Raw genomic sequence first — 25412 nt, forward strand, 5'->3', positions numbered from 1 at the left:
GAAATATGGGGCGAGAGAAGATCAATGATGAGACATAGCTATGCTCAATGAAAGTGAAGAATAATTACAGGACCTGTTGAATGGAATGAACATTCTATTGAGTAGAGAACATGGATTGAGAGTAAACCGAAGAAAGACGGAAGCAATTTGAAGTAGCTGAAATGAGAAAAGCGAGAAGCTTAACATCATAATTGGTGATCAAATTGTAGATTACGTTAAGGAATTCTGCCACCTTGGAAGAAAAAGCACATGGCGGACGAAACAACGAGGACATAAAAGGAAGAGGAGACCAGGCAAAGAGGACAATCTTGGTCCAAAGAAGTCTAATAGTATCAAGCATTGATCTTAAATCGTGGAATAAATTCCTATAATGTACGTTTGGATCACAGCACTATATGGTAGTGAACCATGGTCTGTGGGAAAACTGGAACAGAAGAGAATCGAAGTATCTGAGATGGGGTGTTACAGACGGATGTTGCAAATTAGGTGGACTGATAAGGAATGAGAAGGTTCTCCGCAAAATCGGTGAGGAAAGAAACATGTTGAAAACACTGACAAAAAGAACGGACAGGATTATTGGACATATGTTAAGACATCAAGAAATAACATCCACGGTAGTTGAAGGAGTTGTAGAGGGTAAAAAGTGACGTGGAAAACCGATCTTGGAATATATCCAACAAATAAAAGAGGCTAACACAACAGAGTACCACATGGAGGGCCATATCAAACAAATCAGAAAACTGACGAAAGGAAAAGTCAGCAATTACGAATTAAAAGCAGCATTCTGCAGTGATGCTGCAGACGTACTGAGTTCCCCTCTTTTTGAGACGAAATGTACCACCTCGTGCTTATCACTTCTGTGTCGGTGTGCATGGTGGACTCTTCTGGATTTCCCCCTGGGTCTAGTATCGATTAATAGTTAGATATCAAAAATAATGAAGCAAGATTAGGGTTTAACATCCCCTTCACGAAGAGGTGATAAAAACCGATCAGAAGCTTGAGTGGGGAGAATGTTGGCCGTATCCTTTTCAAATTTGTCATCTCGCCATTGACCTTCAGCGACTTAGGGAAACCGCAGAAAAAATGGACGCTTCGGCTGGGAGAGGAGGGATGCTTAGATGCTTTTCAATCGTGGATGTGGAGAAGAATGGAAGGCGTGAAATGCACAGATAAGAAATGAGGTTTTCCTACAAAGAGTGGACGACAAAAGAAAAATACTGTTTATGGTTAAGAGGAGGAAAATGAATTGTCTAGGACACTGTGTGAGAAGAGACTGAATAATGAAGGATGCATTAGCATGAATAGTGACGGGGAAGAGGACTAGAGGTAGAAGAAGATACCTGTTAGCTGACAATGCGTCACACCGAACTACTACAAGGTTGGCAGGAAACTGGGAGAACTGGAGAATATTTGACAGTGATAGATCTGCATTATAAGTGGTACACATCACCACCACCACCATCAAAGGCCCTAAATCCTAGTGGGCAGGCAAGGATTTTACGAGAGATTTTCAGTAAATAATGAAACACATTTTTTTCTGAAAGCAGTTTGGTTTTATTCGGGATTCCAGTACACCAATTATGCCCCAATCTTATGGTTACAAAACCCTATTTTTCAACATATTCTCCAATCAATGCAACAAACTTACGCCACCGTATTGGAGGGCCTATATGCCTCCATGATACCACTCTACTGCTCGCTGCACCATGATGGAGGACATCAAATAGAATAGATGCAGAAGCCGAAGACCGTCGCCATGGCTTTACCGGTTGAGAATGTGGCTTTGAACTTTTTCTTCGAGGAGTCGTGATATGAATCCACTCCATGGACTGCATCATTGTTTCCGATTCGAAGGGATGAACCTATGTTTCATCGCGTGTGACGATGTTCGACAAAAAAATTGCCACGATCAGCCTCGTAACGCGCTAGTAATCCCGCACAAAAAGTCCTTCGTTGCTCTTTATGGCCTTCTGTAAGGCGGCCGGAAACTCAGTGGGCAGACGCGTTTGAGAATTCCAACTGGTGGACGAGTGCGTCAGCAGCACCAGCGGAGACATACAGTTATGCAGCGAGGTGTTTTAGTGTGGTCCGTCTATCATCTCGAGTGAGAGTGTCCGCACATTCCAACATTGCAGGAGTCACAAGTGTGTCCGGCCGGCCGGCACGCGGCAGATCGGACTGGTTTGCGCAACCTTGTTGCAATGATGACAGAAGCCTCGTCCAACGACTCACCGTGATTTTGTTCACCGTAATATCTCTGTAGAAATGCTGCAAGTGCCTACGAATACCTGCAATGCTCTGGTTTTGCGCCACAAGAAATACAATGACAGCTCTCTGCCTGGAACATGCCTCTGTTGCAGACGCCATTTTGAAGGCTACGTCTAGCGACGCCACCTATCGCAACTTCTAAACTGTAGGGTCTGAAGTGGGAATATTCCATGGTGCTCCACAGCAAATTCCGCATTTTTTCAACCAAAACTGGGCAAGATGTCCTGATATAGTTTTACAGATATTGAGTGATGAATACTTTTTAAAAAAAAAAAACCTGCCAAGATAGGCAAAGTGAGGTTCCATTCATACTGAATACAACACATTGATTACCAACTACACAAACACGTTGCTTTCATGGTCAACAAAAACTATTTACTCTGCTGAGCCTTTCCTATGTGTCGTCACTCCCACCTACCAACAAAGGGTGCGTCAATATCCAAATAAAACTTTAAATATGTCTGTGACCACATACTAGATTATTGTTTACATTTATATGGAGCCTGTGACTCGTACTGTCACAGCTTCTTCCTTTGACTGAGCTACCCGCGTTTGATCCTCTGCATTCTTGAACGTTTTTATCCATTATCCTCCTACTGTTATGCTTCTTGCTTTCTTTAATGGTTTCTGTGCTAATTTTTATAGATGATTGTCAATAGCCATGATATATTTTAGGAACGGCATGATGTGCAGCTGACTATTTTTATTACAACCATTTTTAGTTATCAACCATGTTCACAGAATCTGTATCTAGCAAGTAAGAGTATAACACAAACATAAACACATAGGGTACATTTAATTGAAACACAGAGTCATATAAACCAATACCTCCAAAAATTGTATATTAGTTATGTGGCATATCAGTCTTTAACATGGAAAGATTACTAAGACAGCGTTGTATCTCACCAAAACTACTGAAAATGAAACTGAGAAATCTCACTGTTACATTTTCTAACTTACAAAGTAGTTATAAGATGTTTATTCCTTATTGCAGATCTTCTAGCATATTTACTAAAAGGGGATAGCCAGCAGGCCATCGATAATCAAGAAGTGCAGTTAAAATGGTTCAAATGGCTCTGAGCACTATGGGATTTAACTGCTGTGGTCATCAGTCCCCTAGAACTTAGAACTACTTAAACCTAACTAACTTAAGGACATCACACACATCCATGCCCGAGGCAGGATTCGAACCTGCGACTGTAGGGCCTAGAACCGCTCGGCCACTCCGGCCGGCGAAGTGCAGTGATAGTATCATCAGATAAATCATAAACAAATGAAAGAATATGAGGCCAGAATCAAGTGCTACAAAACAATCCAACATAATGTGACTACATGACAACAGACACGATTTAGTGCAACTTCATACAGTCAGCCTTAGTTTTTAATGACTAAATGTGTATAAGTTACCAAAGAGATTTGTCATCTAGATTTACAAACAATAGAGAGGTTTTTCAAACTGAGACTGTAGGAAAAGTGTGTATACAAACAGAAATAACGCACATTATAAGAGCAACAATTCTTCACATACAAATGGAGTTGGCATATGATAAAGATACATGTCAGTTGTACAAATGTACGATGCAAAAGATCAAAAGTGTGTCGGTGAGAAATCAAATTAACATTTAATTACATAGATTGAGGATACAACTGTGAAAAAGATTACACTCACTGTAAATGAAAAACATAATTTTTCCCCCCCATGAACCATGGACCTTGCCGTTGGTGGGGAGGCTTGCGTGCCTCAGCGATACAGGTGGCCGTACCGTAGGTGCAACCACAACGGAGGGGTATCTGTTGAGAGGCCAGACAAACGTGTGGTTCCTGAAGTGGGGCAGCAGCCTTTTCAGTAGTTGCAGGGGCAACAGTCTGGACGATTGGCTGATCTGGCCTTGAAACACTAACCAAAACGGCCTTGCTGTTGTGGTACTGCGAACGGCTGAAAGCAAGGGGAAACTACAGCTTTACTGTATGATTAAATGACGATGACTTCCTCTTGGGTAAAATGTTCCGGAGGTAAATAGTCCCCCATTCGGATCACCGGGCGGGGACTACTCAAGAGGATGTCGTTAGCAGGAGGAAGAAAACTGGCGTTCTTCGGATCGGAGCGTGGAATGTCAGATCCCTTAATCGGGCAGGTAGGTTAGAAAATTTAAAAAGGGAAATGGATAGGTTAAAGTTAGATATAGTGGGAATTAGTGAAGTTCGGTGGCAGGAGGAACAAGACTTTTGGTCAGGTGAATACAGGGTTATAAATACAAAATCAAATAGGGGTAATGCAGGAGTAGGTTTAATAATGAATAAAAAATAGGAGTACGGGTAAGCTAATACAAAGAGCATAGTGAACGCATTATTGTGGCCAAGATAGACATGATGCCCACGCCTACTACAGTAGTACAAGTTTATATGACAACTAGCTCTGCAGATGATGAAGAAATTGATGAAATGTATGATGAGACAAAAGAAATTATTCAGGTAGTGAAGGGAGACGAAAATTTAATAGTCATGGGTGACTGGAATTCGACAGTAGGAAAAGGAAGAGAAAGAATCGTAGTAGGTGAATATGGTCTGGGGCTACTAAATGAAAGCAGAAGCAGCCTGGTAGAATTCTGCACGGAGCATAACTTAATCGTAGCTAACACTTGGGTCAAGAATCATGAAAGAAGGTTGTATACATGGAAGAATCCTAGATATACTAGAAGGTTTCAGATAGATTATATAATGGTAAGACAGAGATTTAGGAACCAGGTTTGAGATTGAAAAACATTTCCAGGGGCAGATATGGACTCTGACCACAATCTATTGGTTATGAACTGTAGATTAAAACTGAAGAAACTGCAAAAAGGTGGGAATTTAAGGAGATGGGACCTGGATAAATTGAAAGAACCAGAGGTTGTACAGAGTTTCAGGGAGAGCATAAGGGAACAATTGACAGGAATGGGGGAAAGAAATACGGTAGAAGAAGAATGGGTAGCTTTGAGGGATGAAATAGTGAAGGCAGCAGAGGATCAACTAGGTAAAAAGACGAGGGCTAGTAGAAATCCTTGGGTAACAGATGAGATACTGAATTTAATTGATGAAAGGAGAAAATATAAAAATGTAGTAAATGAAGCAGGCAAAAAGGAATACAAACGTCTCAAAAATGAGATTGACAGGAAGTGCAAAATGGCTAAGCAGGGGTGGCTAGAGAATAAATGTAAAGATGTAGAGGCTTATCTCACGAGGGGTAAGAAAGATACTGCCTACTGGAAAATTAAAGAGACCTTTGCAGAAAAGAGAACCACTTGCATGAATATCAAGAGCTCAGATGGAAACCCAGTTCTATGCAAAGAAGGGAAAGCAGAAAGGTGGAAGGAGTATATAGAGGGTCTATACAGGGGCGATGTTCTTGAGGACAATATTATGGAAATGGAAGAGGATGTAGGTGAAGATGAAATGCGAAATATGATACTGCGTGAAGAGTTTGACAGAGCACTGAAAGACCTAAGTCGAATTGGACCCCGGGAGTAGACAACATTCCATTAGAACTACTGACAGCCTTGGGAGAGCCAGTCCTGACAAAACTCTAACATCTGGTGAGCAAGATGTATGAGACAGGTGACATTCCCTCAGACTTCAAGAAGAATGTAATAATTCCAATCCCAAAGAAAGCAGGTGTTGACAGATGTGAGAATTACCGAACTATCAGTTTAATAAATCACAGCTGCAAAATACTAACGCGAATTCTTTACAGACGAATGCAAAAACTGGTAGAAACGGACCTCGGGGAAGATCAGTTTGGATTCCGTCGAAATGTTGGAACACGTGAGGCAATACTAACCTTACGACTTATCTTACAAGAAAGATTAAGAAAAGGCAAACCTACGTTTCTAGCATTTGTAGACTTAGAGAAAGCTTTTGACAATGTTAACTGGAATACTCTTTTTCAAATTCTGAAGGCGGCAGGGGTAAAATACAGGGAGTGAAAGGCTATTTACAATTTGTACAGAAAGCAGATGGCAGTTATAAGAGCCGAGGGACATGAAAGGGAAGCAGTGGTTGGGAAGGGAGTGAGACAGGGCTGTAGCCTCTCCTCGATGTTATTCAATCTGTATATTGAGCAAGCAGTGAAAGAAACAAAAGAAAAATTTGGAGTAGGTATTAAAATCCACGGAGAAGAAATATAAACTTTGAGGTTCGCGATGACATTGTAATTCTGTCAGAGACAGCAAAGGACTTGGAAGAGCAGTTGAACGGAATGGTCAGTGTCCTGAAAGGGGGGTATAAGATGAACATCAACAAAAGCTAAACGAGGATAATGGAATGTAGTCGAATTAAGTCCGGTGATGCTGAGGGAATTAGATTAGGAAATGAGACACTTAAAGTAGTAAAGGAGTTTTGCTATTTGGGGAGCAAAATAACTGATGATGGTCGAAGTAGAGAGGGTATAAAATGTAGACTGGCAGTGACAAGGAAAGCGTTTCTGAAGAAGAGAAATTTGTTAACATCGAGTATAGATATAAGTCTCAGGAAGTCGTTTCTGAAAGTATTTGTATGGAGTGTAGCCATGTATGGAAATGAAACGTGGACGATAAACAGTTTGGACAAGAAGAGTATAGAAGCTTTCGAAATGTGGTGCTACAGAAGTATGCCGAAGGTTAGATGGGAAGATCGCATAACTAATGAGGAGGTATTGAATAGAATTGGGGAGAAGAGGAGTTTGTGGCACAACTTGACTAGAAGAAGGGATTCTGAGGCATCAAGGGATCACCAATTTGGTACTGGAGGGCAGCGTGGAGGGTAAAAATCATAGAGGGAGACCAAGAGATGAATACACTAAGCAGATTCAGCAGGATGTAGGCTGCAGTAGGTACTGGGAGATGAAGAAGCTTGCACAGGATAGAGTAGCATGGAGAGCTGCATAAAACCAGTCTCAGGACTGAAGACCACAACAACAACACTCGAGATATTTGGTAACAACTTTTGTCCTTCATGTATTTTGTAGATGTATATTTTAAAAATATATATAGCCTATGTCCATCCAACTGTTCGTAGGGGTTCATGTAGAAATCTGAATTAAATCGGCCTAGAACTTATGCTTCAAGTTGGATTACGAAATCTTGTGTAAGCAATGATCTTCCTTCTGACTTGCTTATAAGATTTGCAAAATTTCATCAAGATTGGAATAAATCTGAAGATTTGTATGAAGTACAAACAAAGAGACGCATGCCTATATTAACTATAGACAAATCCCTTTTTTTCACAAATGCTTTTGTTGCTATTGCTACTCTCCGACTTATATCGTCTCTACTTCAGAGAAATCAGTTCTTTTCTGCTCAAATAGCAACAATCATGTACAACTTTTCGTTTTACCTTTCCTAGTGTAATACCCACAGCATCACATGACGTCCGCCGCCAGCAGCTGAGTGGTTCGCCGGCACGGTAGCTCAGCGTGTTCGGTCAGAGGGTTGCGTGCTCTCTGCAATAAAAAAACTGAGTCAAAGAATCAACGATAAACTTGAACGGACGTCTTGTGACGTCCGCCCAGACCAAACGCAACGAACAATATCGAACAAAATGAATTAAAAAAAAAAAAAAAAAAAGTGGTCAGCGCGACAGAATGTCAATCCTAAGGGCCCGGGTTCGATTACCGGTTGGGTCGGAGATTTTCTCCGCTAAGGGACTGGGTGTTGTGTTGTCCAAATCCTCATCATTTCACCCCCATCGACGCGCAAGTCGCCGAAGTGCCGTCAAATCGAAAGACTTGCACCTGGCGAACGGTCTACCCAACGGGAGGCCCTAGTCTGACACGATCCACGCACGCAGGCAGAGGCGAGGCGAGTATAATTCTACCACTGAGTGGTGAGTAGAATACACCAAAGCGCAAATAAGAAGGGAACTGATAAGGTACAGTGCTGAGAAGGCCTTTTGGAAACGAAACACGGCAGACTTCTACACAAGATGCCCACGAAGACGCGATGGATGCCCCTGCGGACGGCGAATTACTTCTGCCGCGAATTGAACGACTCAAGGCGCGTATACTGAGCATGAAAAGGGAGCAAACGAGAGGTGGCATCGCCCGCAGCCAGACAAACGGCGAGGTCGAAGATGGACCTGCCACGCTGCACCACCTGCACAGGGAGAGACAGGGCTAACAGCAAGCAAATAAGGGAAGTTGTCGACGAGGACGGAAGCAGGATATCGACGAAGAAAGACATCATGAACCACGTCGAAGACCATTTCAACGACCTGTTCCGAGGAGAAGAAAACGACGACGCAGAAATGGCAAGGATCCTGCAAGAAACCCGCCGGATCCTTACCAACGCAGACCGGGCACTTTTAAATGACAATGTGAAAGATGACGACGTTACAGCTGCCATTAAAGACAGCAGACACGGAAGAGCACCAGGCGCAGTCGGAATCCCAACGGAATTCTACACTGTGCTCTGGGGTACAATCGGCGGTATACTTACTGAAATAGTAAATGAAGTTATAAACGGGCAGAACTGCCATCAAAATTTATGCAAGAGACGGTGATTCTGCTCCATAAAAAGCAGGCAGCCAATAGAATTGACGATTTTCGGCCCTTAACGTTACTAAATTCTGACTACAAAATAGTAGCAAAGAGTCTGGTTGCCAACATCAAAGTCGCACTGAAGAAAGCCATTAGCCCATGGCAGAGCTGTGTAGTGCTTGGCAGGAACATCTTAGACGCCGTCTGCACATATAGGGGCATCATAGGTCACGCCGCAACAACCAGGAAACCCGCAGCCATAATTTCTGTCGATTTCCACAAGGCTTTCGACAGGATAAGTCACCGGTACCTGCTGAAAACTATCGCACGCCTCCTATTCGGACTAAAATTCACAACCATCAGGAACATAATCACAAACACCACCTCCACAATATCAGTAACGGATGGACATCAAAAGCAGTAAGACTAGGGACATCAGTCAGGCAAGGGTGCCCTTTATCAATGGCACTATTTACAATAGCCCTATACCCGTTACTACGAACACTGACAGCCGACTTCAGAGGCTACACAATAGCAACATCAAACATCTTATGCATGATGAGATTTTCACTCTGCAGCGGAGTGAGCGCTAATATGAAACTTCCTGGCAGATTAAAACTGTGTGCCGGACCGAGACTCGAACTCGGGACCTATGCCTTCCGTGGGCAAGTGCTCTACCATCTGAGCTACCCAAGCACGATTCACGCCCCGTCCTCACACCTTTGCTTCTGCCAGTACCTCGCCTCCCACCATCCAAACTTTACAGAAGCTCTCCTGCGGACCTAGGTCCCGAGTTCGAGTCTCGGTCCTGCACACAGTTTTAATCTGCCAGGAAGTTTCATCGTATATATGGCCTATGCCGATAAAATTCTGCCAATAATGGAATCTTTTGAAAGAGCTTCGGGCGCCAAAACGGATTCGAGGACGACAGTGCTACTGCCGATGAATTATTCAGATACAATTCTACCCTTGAATGACGTTTACTAATTTTCTATCTTCATACTCGCAGAATCCATGCGAAAAGTAGCTCATACAATAGCTATGCCATGAGCGCATAAGTATTCTTTGTAGTACTCTCTCTCGTGGTTGTTAGAAAAAAAAGAAAGGGAGCTTCCGAGATTGTCTTCGTGCCGATTAGCCTGAGGTTGGTTTGGATGAACTGTAATCTGATTATTGAGATTTATCACAGAAGATAACTGATACGAACTGTACGATTAAAAGGAAATATGTATAGATCGCTCCTTCAAATAAAAGGTGTGTATTTGAAATTTGAGGATTAATGATATTTATCGATATATTGCGTAGTTGTTAATCAGAAGGGAACTTCCGAAAGACTGGATACGAACCTGCATTTAATAATCCAAGAGCTCCATTACTTCTTCGGAAGGTTAAACTTCATCAAAGCCAAATATCCGCTTGATATGAGGTTTCCCGACTGATTATACAACGCTCCCAAAATTACGAGGCATTTTATTTGTACAGATTAGCAGACTGCCGCAAAGCACGAGCCTGCAGAGAAGAAGAATCATCGCCTGATTTCATTCTAACAAGTAAAATTTCAGAATCATTTTGAGTGACTGAGCTATGACTGTGTTTCCTATCATGATTGATTGATTGCTCGAACGAATTGAGAGCTACAGAATTACGTAGAAAAGAAGAAGAAAAAAAAATTACAGTATACATGGCCTATGCCGATAAAATTCTGCCAATAATGGAATCTTTTGAAAGAGCTTCGGGCGCCAAAACGGATTCGAGGACGACAGTGCTACTGCCGATAGGCAACGGCAGATTGCGAACACCGAGACAGTGGTACCGAGTGACAGAGAACCATAGGGCACTCGGAATAGAATTTCAGCAGTGCCCACTGAAAATGGCAGCACAAAACTGGCACAGCATCTCGAACACCACAAAAGGGCTCGTGAGGACACACGCGAACAGAAACTTGACGCTGAGCCAAATAGTGAAATTGAGAAATGAAACGATCCTGTCGAAAGCGTGGTACATGGCACAAATCCTACGTGCACCGGCAGAAATTGTGCGAGCAATAGCAGGTGCGGCGTATTACGTGCCATGGGGCGGCGTGCCTACTGCCGAGGGAAGAAGGCGGATTCGGACTGACGGACGTAAAGACAAAGTGCGCGGCACTGGTCCTGCACCGAGCGATGAAATTGAAGAACCAGAACGACAACAGTATAACGTCCAGCCTACTCAACGACTACAAACCGGAATCTGAAGACGCTCCTGTAGACATCTCCCACATTTCGTTCAAGTTGCGGCACATCAAACAGATGACTATTGACAGGAGCTACGTCAGCGCGGTTGTTGCCAACTCGCAACAAAGAACGGCGAGGAATATCTGCGGCGCTCTGTGGGGGAAGACAAACAAGACCAAAATAGAGATGAGACTTCCAGACCACGACTGGCCACAGGTCAGGAAGAACAACTCTGAAGGGACACTGCCCTAGCACGCCAGGGACACCTGGTACAAAATCGTTCACCAGACAGTGTCAACAAACGAGAAACTGGCGCGCTTTAATATGCGCGAATCGCCAAACTGCCGACTCTGCAACCAGACCGACAGCATCGAGCATCGCTTTAGTGGCAGAGGGAGCAGGGAAACGTGGGCGACAGCTGGAAGAATGACTGCCCACATCAAAAGAAGTGACGAAAGGGAAATACACGTGACAGCGGTCACTGTCCCGGAAGCAAAGCCTTTCCCCAACCCAAAACGCCTGGCCACGATGTGGATTCTCGCCATGACAGCACACGCCATCGTCAGCAAACGGCAGACCGACAAGGCACAGTTCCTCAGGGACCTCTGGGAGGAACACAAGAGGGCCAAACAACGATCCAAGTACCGCGAGACCTTCCAAAACTTCCTGCAGGTCCCACTGGACGCCGCCTTCCGAGATGCCATCGGCACGCTGCGACTGACGCCATCCCACAACACCCACAGCCACGTCGCTGAGAACGTCGACCACCCACGCTTCCAAATCCCAACATCAAGAGCGGTGTATTGTGGAACGAGTGCGCTAAAACGTGTGCAAAGATCAATGTGAAAGCGTGCAAGTGTCGCAGCACCAAAGGGTGTGTCACGTGTGCAAATCCTATCGATACAGTGTCCTTCGCACGTAGCCAAATAAAGCAGGCAAAAGCCGGCCATGGTGGCCGAGCGGTTCTAGGCGCTACAGTCTGGAACCGCGCTACCGCTACGGTCGAAGGTTCGAATCCTGCCTCGGGAATGGATGTGTGTGTCCTTAGGTTAGTTAGGTTTAAGTAGTTCTACGTTCTAGGGGACAGATGACCTCAGCAGTTAAGTCCCATAGTGCTCAGAGCCATTTTTTTGAAAGCAGGCAAAAAAGTGAAAACGGATATCCAACAAATGTATCAATGTAACAAAGTAATTAAAACAGTGTCCTTCATATACTAATGTTCTCTCGCTCTCTCTCTCTCTCTCTCTCTCTCTCTCTCTCTCTCTCTCTCTCTCTCTCCCTCACTCTCTCTCTCTCCCTCTCCCCGCTGAAGTCATTTTTTAATTCTTGTTTTTTATTGTTTCTAATGTTTTTGACTGTTTTTATTGTATTTTTTCTGTTCTTGTGATATACATGTAACGATACTGTTCAACAGCCGCCTAAATGTACACTACTGGCCATTATACACCACGAAGATGACGTGCTACAGACGCCAAATTTAACCGACAGGAAGAAGATGCTGTGATATCCAAATGATTAGCTTTTCAGAGCATTCACACAAGGTTGGCGCCGGTGGCGACACCTACAACGTGCTGACATGAGGAAAGTTTCCAACCGATTTCTCATACACAAACAGCAGTTGACCGGCTTTGCCTGGTGAAACGTTGTTGTGATGCCTCGTGTGAGAAGGAGAAATGCGTACCATCACGTTTCCGACTTCGATAAAGATCGGATTGTAGCCTATCGCAATTGCGGGCCTTTCTGGATACAGAAAATGTTCGACTGCTGCCCTGGCCAGCACATTCTCCAGATCTCTCGGCAATTGAAAACGTCTGGTCAATAGTGGCCGAGCAACTGGCTCGTCACAATGCTCTCGCGTTGGTCGAGATCCAATGACTGTTAGCAGAATATGGAATCGGTGGATTCAAGAGGGTAATACGGAACGCCGTGCTGGATCCCAACGGCCTCGTATCACTAGCAGACGAGATGACAGGCATCTTATCCGCATGGCTGTAACGGATCGTGCAGCCACGTCTCGATCCCTGAGTCAACAGATGGGGACGTTTGCAGGACAACAACCATCTGCACGAACAATTCGACGACGTTTGCAGCAGCATGGACTATCAGCTCGGAGACCATGGCTGCGGTTACCCTTGACGCTGCGTCACAGACAGGAGCGCCTGCGATGGTGTACTCAACGACGAACCTGGGTGCACGAATGGCAAAACGTCATTTTTTGGGATAAATCCAGGTTCTGTTTACAGTATCATGATGGTCGCATCCGTGTTTGGCGACATCGCGGTGAACGCACATTGGAAGCGTGTATTCGTCATCGCCATACTGCCATATCAACCGGCGTGATGGTATGGGGTGCTACTGGTTACACGTCTCGGTCACCTCTTGTTCGCATTGACGGCACTTTGAACAGTGGACGTTACATTTCAGATGTGTTACGACCCGTGGCTCTACCCGTCATCGATCCCTGCGAAACCCTACATTTCAGCAGGATAATGCACGACCGCATGTTGCAGGTCCTGTACGGGCCTTTCTGGATACAGAAAATGTTCGACTGCTGCCCTGGCCAGCACATTCTCCAGGTCTCACGGCAATTGAAAACGTCTGGTCAATGGGGGCCAGCAACTGGCTCGTCACAATACGCCTGTCATTACTCTTGATGAACTGTGGTATCGTGTTGAAGCTGCATGGGCAGCTGTACCTATACACGCCATCCAAGCTCTGTTTGACTAAATGCCCAGGCGTATCAAGGCCGTTATTACGGCCAGAGGTGGTTGTTGTGGGTACTGATTTCTCAGGATCTATGCACCCAAATTACGTGAAAAGGTAATCACATGTCAGTTCTAGTATAATATATTTGTCCAATGAATACCCGTTTATCATCTGCATTTCTCTCTTTGTGTAGCCATTTTACTACCACACGTATCCTTTGATTCACTAATATCAGTGCAAAATCGTTTTTCGTGCCAATGTAAATGCAGTGTGGTAGTACTCTCCATTTTATTACTCACGTATATGTTTTTCCTTTTGTCATACTTATCGCCAACATGTTCATCTACATCTACATCTACATGGATACTCTGCAAATCACATACACTCCTGGAAATGGAAAAAAGAACACACTGACACCGGTGTGTCAGACCCACCACACTTGCTCCGGACACTGCGAGAGGGCTGTACAAGCAATGATCACACGCACGGCACAGCGGACACACCAGGAACCGCGGTGTTGGCCGTCGAATGGCGCTAGCTGCGCAGCATTTGTGCACCGCCGCCGTCAGTGTCAGCCAGTTTGCCGTGGCATACGGAGCTCCATCGCAGTCTTTAACACTGGTAGCATGCCGCGACAGCGTGGACGTGAACCGTATGTGCAGTTGACGGACTTTGAGCGAGGGCGTATAGTGGGCATGCGGGAGGCCGGGTGGAAGTACCGCCGAATTGCTCAACACGTGGGGCGTGAGGTCTCCACAGTACATCGATGTTGTCGCCAGTGGTCGGCGGAAGGTGCACGTGCCCGTCGACCTGGGACCGGACCGCAGCGACGCACGGATGCACGCCAAGACCGTAGGATCCTACGCAGTGCCGTAGGGGACCGCACCGCCACTTCCCAGCAAATTAGGGACACTGTTGCTCCTGGGGTATCGGCGAGGAGCATTCGCAACCGTCTCCATGAAGCTGGGCTACGGTCCCGCACACCGTTAGGCCGTCTTCCGCTCACGCCCCAACATCGTGCAGCCCGCCTCCAGTGGTGTCGCGACAGGCGTGAATGGAGGGACGAATGGAGACGTGTCGTCTTCAGCGATGAGAGTCGCTTCTGCCTTGGTGCCAATGATGGTCGTATGCGTGTTTGGCGCCGTGCAGGTGAGCGCCACAATCAGGACTGCATACGACCGAGGCACACAGGGCCAACACCCGGCATCATGGTGTGGGGAGCGATCTCCTACACTGGCCGTACACCACTGGTGATCGTCGAGGGGACACTGAATAGTGCACGGTACATCCAAACCGTCATCGAACCCATCGTTCTACCATTCCTAGACCGGCAAGGGAACTTGCTGTTCCAACAGGACAATGCACGTCCGCATGCATCCCGTGCCACCCAACGTGCTCTAGAAGGTGTAAGTCAACTACCCTGGCCAGCAAGATCTCCCGATCTGTCCCCCATTGAGCATGTTTGGGACTGGATGAAGCGTCGTCTCACGCGGTCTGCACGTCCAGCACGAACGCTGGTCCAGCTGAGGCGCCAGGTGGAAATGGCATGGCAAGCCGTTCCACAGGACTACATCCAGCATCTCTACGATCGTCTCCACGGGAGAATAGCAGCTTGCATTGCTGCGAAAGGTGGATATACACTGTACTAGTGCCGACATTGTGCATGCTCTGTTGCCTGTGTCTATGTGCCTGTGGTTCTGTCAGTGTGATCATGTGATGTATCTGACCCCAGGAATGTGTCAATAAAGTTTCCCCTTCCTGGGACAATGAATTCACGGTGTTCTTATTTCAATTTCCAGGAGTGTATAAGTGCCTGGCAGACGGTTCATCGAACCACCTTCACTATTCTCTATTATTCAAATCTCGTATAGCGCGCGGAAAAAATGAACACCCACATCTTTCCGTACGAGCTCTGATTTCCCTTTTTTTATAGTGGTGATCGTTCCTTCCTATGTAGGTCGGTGTCAAAAAACTATTTTCGCATTCGGAGGAGAAAGTTGGTGATTGGAATTTCGTGAGAAGATTCCGTCGCAACGAAAAACGCCTTTCATTTAATGATGTCCACCCCAAATCCTGTATCATTTCTGTGACACTCTCTCCCATATTTCGCGATAATACAAAACGTGCTGCCTTTCTTTGAACTTTTTCGATGTACTCCGTTACTTCTGTCTGGTAAGGATCCGACACCACGCAGCAGTATTCTAAAAGGGGACGGACAAGCGGAGTGTAGGCAGTCTCCTTAGTAGGTCTGTTACATGTTCTAAGTGTCCTGCCAATAAAACGCAGCCTTTGGTTAGCCTTCTCCACAACAATTTCTATGTGGTTTTGCCAATGTAAGTTGTTCGTAATTGTAATAGCTAGGTATTTAGTTGAATTTACGGCTTTTAGATTAGACTGATTTATCGTGTAACCGAAGTTTATCGAGCACAACAAACCAAAATAAGGCAAGTGTTGTAACGAATCCGTGAACACATTATGCGGAAATCTGATGGACTTTAGCGAATAAAAGTGTTCGTACTTAACAACAGACATTTCAAGAACATTAATAAAAGAAAAACTGATAAAATGCCTATTTTAGCCTAATAATATAGCAGAACATTTGACGGTAGTCCGCCCCCGGTAGCTGAGTAGTCGGCGCGACAATGTCAATCCTCAGGGCCTGGGTTCGATTCCCGGCTGGGTCGGTGATTTTCTCCGCCCACGGACTGGGTGTTGTGTTGTGCTAATCATCATCATTTCATCCCCATCGACGCGCAAGTCGCCGAAGTGGCGTCAAATCGAAAGACTTGCACCAGGCGAACAGTCTACCCGACGGGAGGCCCTAGTCACACGACATATATCTCATGGTAAACCCGTAATTGTGAAAATCTGTAAATAATAGTTTATATACTTTACAAAAAAAAGTCACACGACATTTACATTTGGCATCACCTTATTTGACTCGACTTCTTACCACTAGCCTTGTTTTACTTTCGCTGATGTTCGTTTTACAACTTCTTTTCATGGCACAATCGATTCCGCTCAACTGTTCAAAAATGTTCAAATGTGTGTGAAATCTTATGGAACTTAACTCCTAAGGTCATCAGTCCCTAAGCTTGCACACTACTTAACCTAAATTATCCTAAGGACAAACACACACACCCATGCCCTAGGGAGGACTCGAACCTTCGCCGGGACCAGCCGCACAGTCCATGACTGCAGCGCCTTAGACCGCTTTTTTTTTCGCGGGCAAGTGCTCTACCATCTTTTTTTATTGTGCTCTACCAACTTTTTTATTTTTTTTATTTTTTTGTTATTTTTTCATTTTTTTAGACGCTACCCCCCTTTCTGGACCACTTTTTTCCCTTAAAAAGCTCCTTAGGAAAATGGAACTAAAAAAATAAATAAATAAAAAAAATAAAAAAACCTAAGCGCCACCGCCACTTGTCGTATGATTACACTTAGGGAGCGTGTACAAATGAGAATTCTAGTAACTAAGTGTTACAAGTAAGTGTTACAACAACAAAGGTGGCATAAAAGAGTAATCAAAAAATAAAAATATAAACCACTGATGTAATTCTAACTAAAAGGTTCTTCAATAATGTAACTGGTTCCACTTGGAGCCTCGTCATCGTTATCTGAAATCTCCAATAGCGCCTTAGAAGGGCATCTGCAACGGAGGCATTCTGCTTCGCTAGTGCCTCAAGGAAAACAGTATCCTTGCAGCAGCTTGTCTCTTCCTTTGGTCATGGCTGACAAGGCAGAACGTTGAGCCGTTAGTGTGATGCGGCACAGCACATTAACCACAGCCTGGCACTCCCCAGCTGAGTGGGGGGTTAACGAAAACGCTGCGTAAATAATTTGCGAAGAGCGTACGGTATTTCGGTGTGCTTTCGAGGGCATTGTGAGCATTTTGTAGGAACCACCAGTAATCAAGCTGCTCTTTCTCTCTGTCGCTAAAGATGTAGGCGACGGTAGGTCCTTTGAACCATGTAAGCGCATTATATTTTGCAGCCGGAAAGTAAGTTTCATCGGGACAGAGTAGGGTCTGCGGGTCAATCATATCAGGTGTGACCCGGAGGTAACAAGCCAATATCTTCTGTGTTAGTCGCCAAACTCCGGACGATGATGTGCAAGTAAAACGATGTTCATCGGTGTCCAAAAGGTGACAATCTGGGCAATAAGGGGAGTCTGCCAGTCCAATAGTGTGAAGCCGCTGGCGTGTGGCATATTTTTTGTTGGCGGTCTGATACCACTTCGAACGCACCGTGGATGACAGAAAGTGGTGGTGTATCGTTTTCCACACTCTTGGCCAGTGAACCGTAGGGTACTTGTTTTCCACCACGTTATGGTGAACAGCCAGCAGAAGGTTGGTATAAAAATCTTTCGCCTTTGGTGGACGTGTGGCGGAGAGGTTCGAGCTGACATAGCTGTAATCAAGAATGAAGGTCGACACATGGGAGAGCTGTGGTGTGACGTGCGCAACCGACACCGGCGGGACGTTAGAGGCTGGCATCAGAACCTGTAGTAAACGACCCGTGAGAGAGTTATATTGACTTTTCCATCGTTTCCTCATGTTGCTCATGTAAAGGGCAGCTGCTCTCGCCCTGACGTTGACCAATCCCAGCCCTCCTTTGTGCACTGGGAGGGTAAGAGTGTCGTATCGTACTTTAAAGATATGACCTGCGGAAACGTAGTAACTGAAGGCCGCCTGAAGCCGGCGACGACCGCTCGGCTAATCCTGCACGGCGTTCAACTGTTCTTCCAACTCCTTTTCCGTCTTTGTCGGAATTATAATGTCATGGCTCCTTGTCATTCCTGAAAATACCGTTATTGGCTTTGATTCCAGTCACGAAAAAACTGGGCCGGTGCTACAGTTCGGCTGGCTGAACCGGTATCTTACGGCTGCCTTTTGTTTGTAAGCTGTCTGGGTAAGGGAAGCTGCGGCTGGAACGTCATTGAGGCAGGCGAAAAAACAACAGGAAGTGCGTGCTCGGCTGGGACGCGCCGACGCGGCAGCTGAGCGCTGACGGGAGGTATTCCCGTGCAGGCGGGCGTTTCTGGGCGGCGTGGCGGATCGCGTTTCACAACTCGGCTGCGTTTGCGGCGGCAGCGCGGCGTGCTGTTGCGTCGCACGCAGGATGTGATGCCACGTGGTGCGCTGTGGTGTGGGTGAAGCTGGCGAACGGAGCGAGCAAGCTGGACCGATCGAGCTGCACCGATCGAGCGACCAGCCGAGCCGTTGTCAGGGAACGAGCACAGCTGGGCAGCGTTAGTCAAAAAGTTAACTTCGCTAATCCTTAATCCGTTACTAAAAAAGTTATTTTAAAGGTGCCTTAACGACGAGACCTCTTAATAGCAAACTTTATGTTGTGGGTGTAGCGAAATGCCAAGTATAAAATAAAAAAATAAAATATTAATTATTGTATATGTATGATAGTGATTGGTTGTAATTAATATTTGCTTATCTGGAACGTGGGCGTTTAATTATTTGGTATCAGACGCTTGACAATGGCTTTTTCGTAAATGCAATGTTATTCCTAGTTGACCGTGAAATGTGAAGTGTTGGCAGAAGTGCCAACACCGTGTTGCTAGAGGAGGCCGAAATGCACGCTTTTAGCTCACGCAGACTGGCGTGAGGTCTGGAACAGTTAAGGGAATTTTTAGTAGCAAATAAAATACGTAGTTGATGTAATACTTAACTTTAATCCATAAGTGGTGCACATCGGTCTGACGGTACAGGCATCACAAGTTAAATATAAACTGGTAATGGCGCCTTGCTGGGTCGTAGCAAATGACGTAGCTGAAGGCTATGCTAACTATCGTCTCGGCAAATGAGAGCGTATTTGTCAGTGAACCATTGCTATTAAAGTCGGCTGTACAACTGGGGCGAGTGCTAAGAAGTCTCTCTAGACCTGCCGTGTGGTGGCGCTCGGTCGGCAATCACTGACAGTGGCGACACGCGGGTCCGACGTATGCTACCGGACCGCGGCCGATTTAAAGGCTACCACCTAGCAAGTGTGGTGTCTGGCGGTGACACCACAAAAAGTTACTTAAATAATCGGACTTCGTATTTAAATCGTTTCCAACGACTGCTGCGGTAGGTGCGGACTCAAAATCTCAATATTAGAATAATTTGCCAGCCATGTCAATACGTCGTACAGAGGTGACCGTCTACTAAACATGAAAAAGTTTACACAGTTAGTTAAATCAGATGTATTCAATGAATAAGCCTATAGTTAAATAATTCAACTTACATTCACAAATATAGAATCTTTACAGAGTCGAGTGCCAAGTGAGATTGCAGCTCGCAGTGCTCTTATATAACATCAAATATGGCGGTGTGGCAGTTAATAAAATATACGTGCTTCCAGCCTCAGCTATTCTACAAGACCTCCTTCTTCTTAATGAAACATAAGAGTGTCGTAATTGTATTTTGTTTTATCAGCGGCATAGCGCTGCAGTTCTGTGCCATAGGCTTTACTTGTCAGAGATTAATTATTTAATTAAGATTTCGCGTTTCCGAGGAAACTCACGCACGGCATGCAAATGTGCCTTTATAAAAAAAACAGGACTGATTTTCGACCGTACCCTGTCTTCACTGTATCTTCAAAATGTACCCACTGGGATTCATGTGCTCTCCTTGTGTGTGGTTTTAAATTAAGGCTCGAAGTGTGAGCCCTAATTGTTGGTTAACACTCAACTGGGAACGTGTTCGATACTGAAATTGCAGGGTACATCCGTCTCTCAGGCAGCTAAACCAAAATGTCATAAATTCGCGGGATTTTCAGTTTTTGTTTCAATTATTAACGTGTCATGTGTTCCCTTTTAGCACATTTACATGGATGAATATCTTGAAGAGGAAAGGAGTAGATTGCGAAGAGAGGTGACTGATACAGAATCTATATTTAAACCAGAAAGTAAGGATAATGATTAGAAATGAAATGTTAGAAGGAAGCAGCATTGGACGAGGAGTTAGACAAGGTTGTTGCCTTTCCCCACTGTTGTTTAAGGTATACCTTGAAGAGATCATTGCGAAAAGCTTAGACGGGAAAAGAGGAATATGTATTGGCGGAAAGAGAATAGAATGTATAAGATTTGCTGATGACGTGGTATTAGTGGCAGAAAGTGAGCGGACAATGAATAACATGCTCAAAGATCTGAATGAAGCTTGTGTGGAATATGGGATGCAAATAAACACAGCCAAAACAAAGAGTATGGTCATCAGTACAATACGCAGACTGTCCAATATTAAAATAGGACAATCTACCATTAGCCAAGTAAGTGAATTTAAATATCTCGGAAGCACAATAACTGAAGACTTGAGATGTCACCAGGAGGTGAAAACTCGAATTGCCATAGCGAAGGAGGCATTCAACAGAAAGAGGAGACTCTTATGTGACAAATTAGATAAAGGACTAAGGAAAACGCTTGGAAAATGGTTTGTCTGGACTGTGGCACTATATGGGGCAGAATCATGGACACTGAGACGAGAGGATGAAAAAAGGTTAGAAGCATTTGAGATGTGAATGTGGAGGAGAATGGAGAGAATAAGCTGGATCGAAAGAGTGAGTAATGAAAGAGTATTGGAAAGGGTTGGTGAGAGAAGATGTCTGCTGAAGGTTGTAAGAGAAAGAAAAAAAGAACTGGTTGGGACATTCATTGAGAAGGGAGTGTTTGCTAGTAGATGCTTTGGAAGGATTGGTTTGTGGGAGGAGACTGAGAGGAAGAAGGAGATACAAGATGATAGACGACATAAAGGGAAGAGGAAATTATGCAGACCTGAAGAGGATGGCAGAAGACCGGACAGCCTGGAGAACTACCATGTGAGAACCTACCTTTAGGAGGAACACTGATGATGATAACATTTACATTATATTAGGAAAAAAATACTTAAATTTAAATATAAATTTACTCCCATTTGACGAAACAGAAAAACGCGACATGTTAGGTAAATGTGAAAAATGAATCTTGTGACTCTTTTGTGTGAATAATAGCCGTGCAAAATATAAACACCTACATCACAAGGCACTTCATTAGAAAAATTATATACAAAACGAGGGAGAATGCAATAAATAAAAAAAACATTATAATGAAAACAAAAATTGTCCGTAATGAGATGGACCTTCAAACAACTGGGATACGTAATAATAACAGGAACATGACACTAACTAATGTTCGTCTGATCACTAGGTACAGAATATTACATTGAACATACAACTTGTTACAAACAAACTCTGGCCGGCCGAAGTGGCCGTGCGGTTAAAGGCGCTGCAGTCTGGAACCGCAAGACCGCTACGGTCGCAGGTTCGAATCCTGCCTCGGGCATGGATGTTTGTGATGTCCTTAGGTTAGTTAGGTTTAACTAGTTCTAAGTTCTAGGGGACTAATGACCTCAGCAGTTGAGTCCCATAGTGCTCAGAGCCATTTGAACCATTTTGAACAAACAAACAGCCGCGCGGGGTCGCCACTCGGGCTAGGGCATCTTGTCACGGTCCGTACGGCTGCCCCCGTCGGAGGTTCGAGTCGTCCCTCGGGCAAGGGCGTGTGTGTTGTCCATAGCGTAAAATGGTTTAAGTTAGATTAAATAGTGTGTAGGCATAGGGACCGATGACCTCAGCAGTTTGGTCCCATAAAACCTTACCACAAAGCCGGCCGGGGTGGACGAACGGTTCTAGGCGCTACAGTCTGGAACCGCGCGACCAACACGGTCGCACGTTCGAATCCTGCCTCGAGCATGGGTGTGTGTGATGTCCTTAGGTTAGTTAGGTTTAAGTAGTTCTAAGTTCTAGGGGACTGATGACCTCAGATGTTAAGTCCCATAGTGCTCAGAGCCATTTGAACCTTACCACAAATTTCCAAAAACAAAACGAACATAAACAAACCATACACTATAACGAACAAGTATGGAGCCATACGAGAACTAGCATGAATTTCAGTTAAATACATGAGCTATTTCTAGCAATCAGTTACAGTCGTCAGAACTAGTTAATGAACGCAAAATAAATTTTGTTGTTTTCGTTACTGATACAAAAGTAAACGTAATCCACTCATTACAAATCAGTTAAATGCGTCGAAAGAACGGTAGATAATAGCTGCTTACCAACAATAGTTTACAACCCTGATACAAACGTGTTGCACAGCTTCTCAGAGCATTCAGGCAGGTTGAAGTTTGGTATTTCACGCATTAGTAGTTAGTCTACGTTTCTTCGGTAGGGAGAATAGCAGCTCTTACGTGTTTCCAGCCGATCAGCTCTAACTGGTCCCCTCGGTGACTGAGCTGGTTCATCGTTTCATCTTGTTTGGTGACCATCGCGATCTCTTCTCACTATGTCCCCAATAACCGCCGTAAAAGGTATGGTAAATTTGTCTGGAGCCGTTGTTTCATGTTAAGTTTTATGAGTGAGAGGCCAAATGCTTCCGTAAAATGAAATCTTGACTACATAGCTTGGTTCTTGATATGCTTGTGCATAACATAGGCATTAGTGGTAACACCGGTTCCCGTCAGATCGCCGAAGTTAAGTGTTGTCGGGCTGGGCTACCACTTGGATGGGTTACCATCCGGTCTGTCGAGCGCTGTTGGCAAGCAGGGTGCCCTCAACCCGTGTGTGGCAAACTGAGGAGCTACTTGATTGAGAAGTAGAGGCTCCGGTCTCGGATACTGACGTACGGCCGGGGGAGCGGTGTGCTGACCACATGCCCCTCCATATCCGCATCCAGTGACGCCTATGAGCTGAGTCTGTACCGTCTGTACCGTTGGGCCTTCGTGGCCTATTCGGGAGGAGTTTAGTTTTTAGATTAGTATAACATACGCATTACAGCAACTGACTGACACCAAATGATACAAAAACCGTCACCTTCTAGTCCGTCTTGAATTTCATGTCGAGTGTAGCTACGTCTGATTTAATTGCACTGAAAAATGAAATAATTTCAGGTTTGTCACTCCCTTGGTCGACGAATTCAACATGGTGCATTGTAGACAAGAGAATCACAATCTTGTTCCACTTTGGTACGTAGGAGAGAAGAGTCTGGTCTTTGGTGAATTCGTAGATGGTTGAACCGACTGCTTTGGTCCCATCTGGGAGAAATTCCCAGGGGAAATGTGATTTGTTTATCGGCATGGTTCCAGCCGTCGTGAGTCTGTGGTCCCCAACGACGAAAACCAATTATTGAAAGTGATATTTCTATTTGCACTGTAGACACACTTCGATGAGCGTACTGCTTCTTGAAAGGGCTTGCTTAGTTGTTTTTCCTCGACAGTGAGGTCTACCCCGTCACTGTCTTTGCCGACATACACATATGTGCGTCATACGTTTATGCATTCCTCGTGTCCGTCAAACACATGATGTTTATGCCTTATCTGGCCGGTTTGCTGGGTATGTAGATTTTGAACTGGCATCGACCTCTGAAAGGAATCAAGGTCCCATCTATGGAAGCATATGCTCCGGTTTCGTAATTCCGCTGACTGTTGCCAATAAAATTCTCGCAAAGAGATGAGACGTCTGCAAATGGATCTCATTTCTCTCTCTCCTTTCTCGTTGTTGAATCATCAAAGCGCAAAACCCTGATCAACACTTTGAAACGTCCCCTTTGAACAATTTTACATGACTGTGCTTAACCTGACACACAATATTTTGTTAGCGCAACGCAATCTGACTTTCAATAATTCGTACAAAAGAATGGGCCCTGACTAACATTAACCTATACCTTTCACAAATCACTTACCTCACAAAAATCTTCGCTGCTCAAGCTACTGCAATACAGCGAGCGCCACTACTGCCAGCTAAATAAAAGATTCAAACTACTGAAGGCACTAACTACTGATAGGGATAGTTAGCAAATGAAAGATATTAATAGAGAACAAACAATGTATTTACCTTAATATCATCACAAGTCATAATATATATATCAGTTCATGACAAATTACAAATCTCCGCCATCTCTCTCCCCACATCCACCACTGCTGGCGGCTCACCTCCAACTGCGCAACGCTACGCGCTGTTCACATCCAGCTGCCTAACACTACAATGGCGAGAATTACAACAATGCAAAGCAGCCACAGACTGCACACAGCACAGCCAGTGATTTTCATATTGAGCGCTACGTAACGTTGCCAGTAAGAAAACATAAACAGCCTACTTACATAGAGAAAACATAAACAGCCTACTTACATAGCCCCCATGCTCCCCACAAAAAATTTTACAAATTTTTTTTGGGCAGTGGCCAATAATGATTTGATAAAATTTTTCATAATTACAATAACAAAGAAATCAAATGCACACACTTATTGATACAATGTTGGTCAAAAGCTAAAATTTTCTCACAGTCCATAAAGATAGTCCTGATCATTCATCATTACAGTATAATATCAGTGTTTTTCTAAAAGTCTGAGCAGTAAAAGAAAATGCACACGGAAGTAGTTGATTTCCCTGCAGTCTTGAAGAAGTAGTGTTGTCCTTCCAACGGAAAGACAGTGCTGACTCTTGACATGCTGACAGATAATGGGCCACAACAGAGCAAACCCACAGCAGAGTCAGTCGTAGTTTAATATTGGTAGGTAGGTCATCACAGAGCAGACCCACTGTAGTCCTGGTAGAGAGTATGGTATTGGTGGGCCACCAGAGGTGCAGACCCACTGCAGTCCTTGTAGAAATAATGGTACTGGTGGGTCATCAGAGATGCAGACCCACTGTAGTCCTTGTAGAGATTACGGTATTGGTGGGCCACCAGAGGTGCAGACCCACTGCAGTCCTTGT

This window comes from Schistocerca americana, chromosome 2 (assembly GCF_021461395.2).
Source record: "Schistocerca americana isolate TAMUIC-IGC-003095 chromosome 2, iqSchAmer2.1, whole genome shotgun sequence".
NCBI lineage: Eukaryota > Metazoa > Arthropoda > Insecta > Orthoptera > Acrididae > Schistocerca > Schistocerca americana.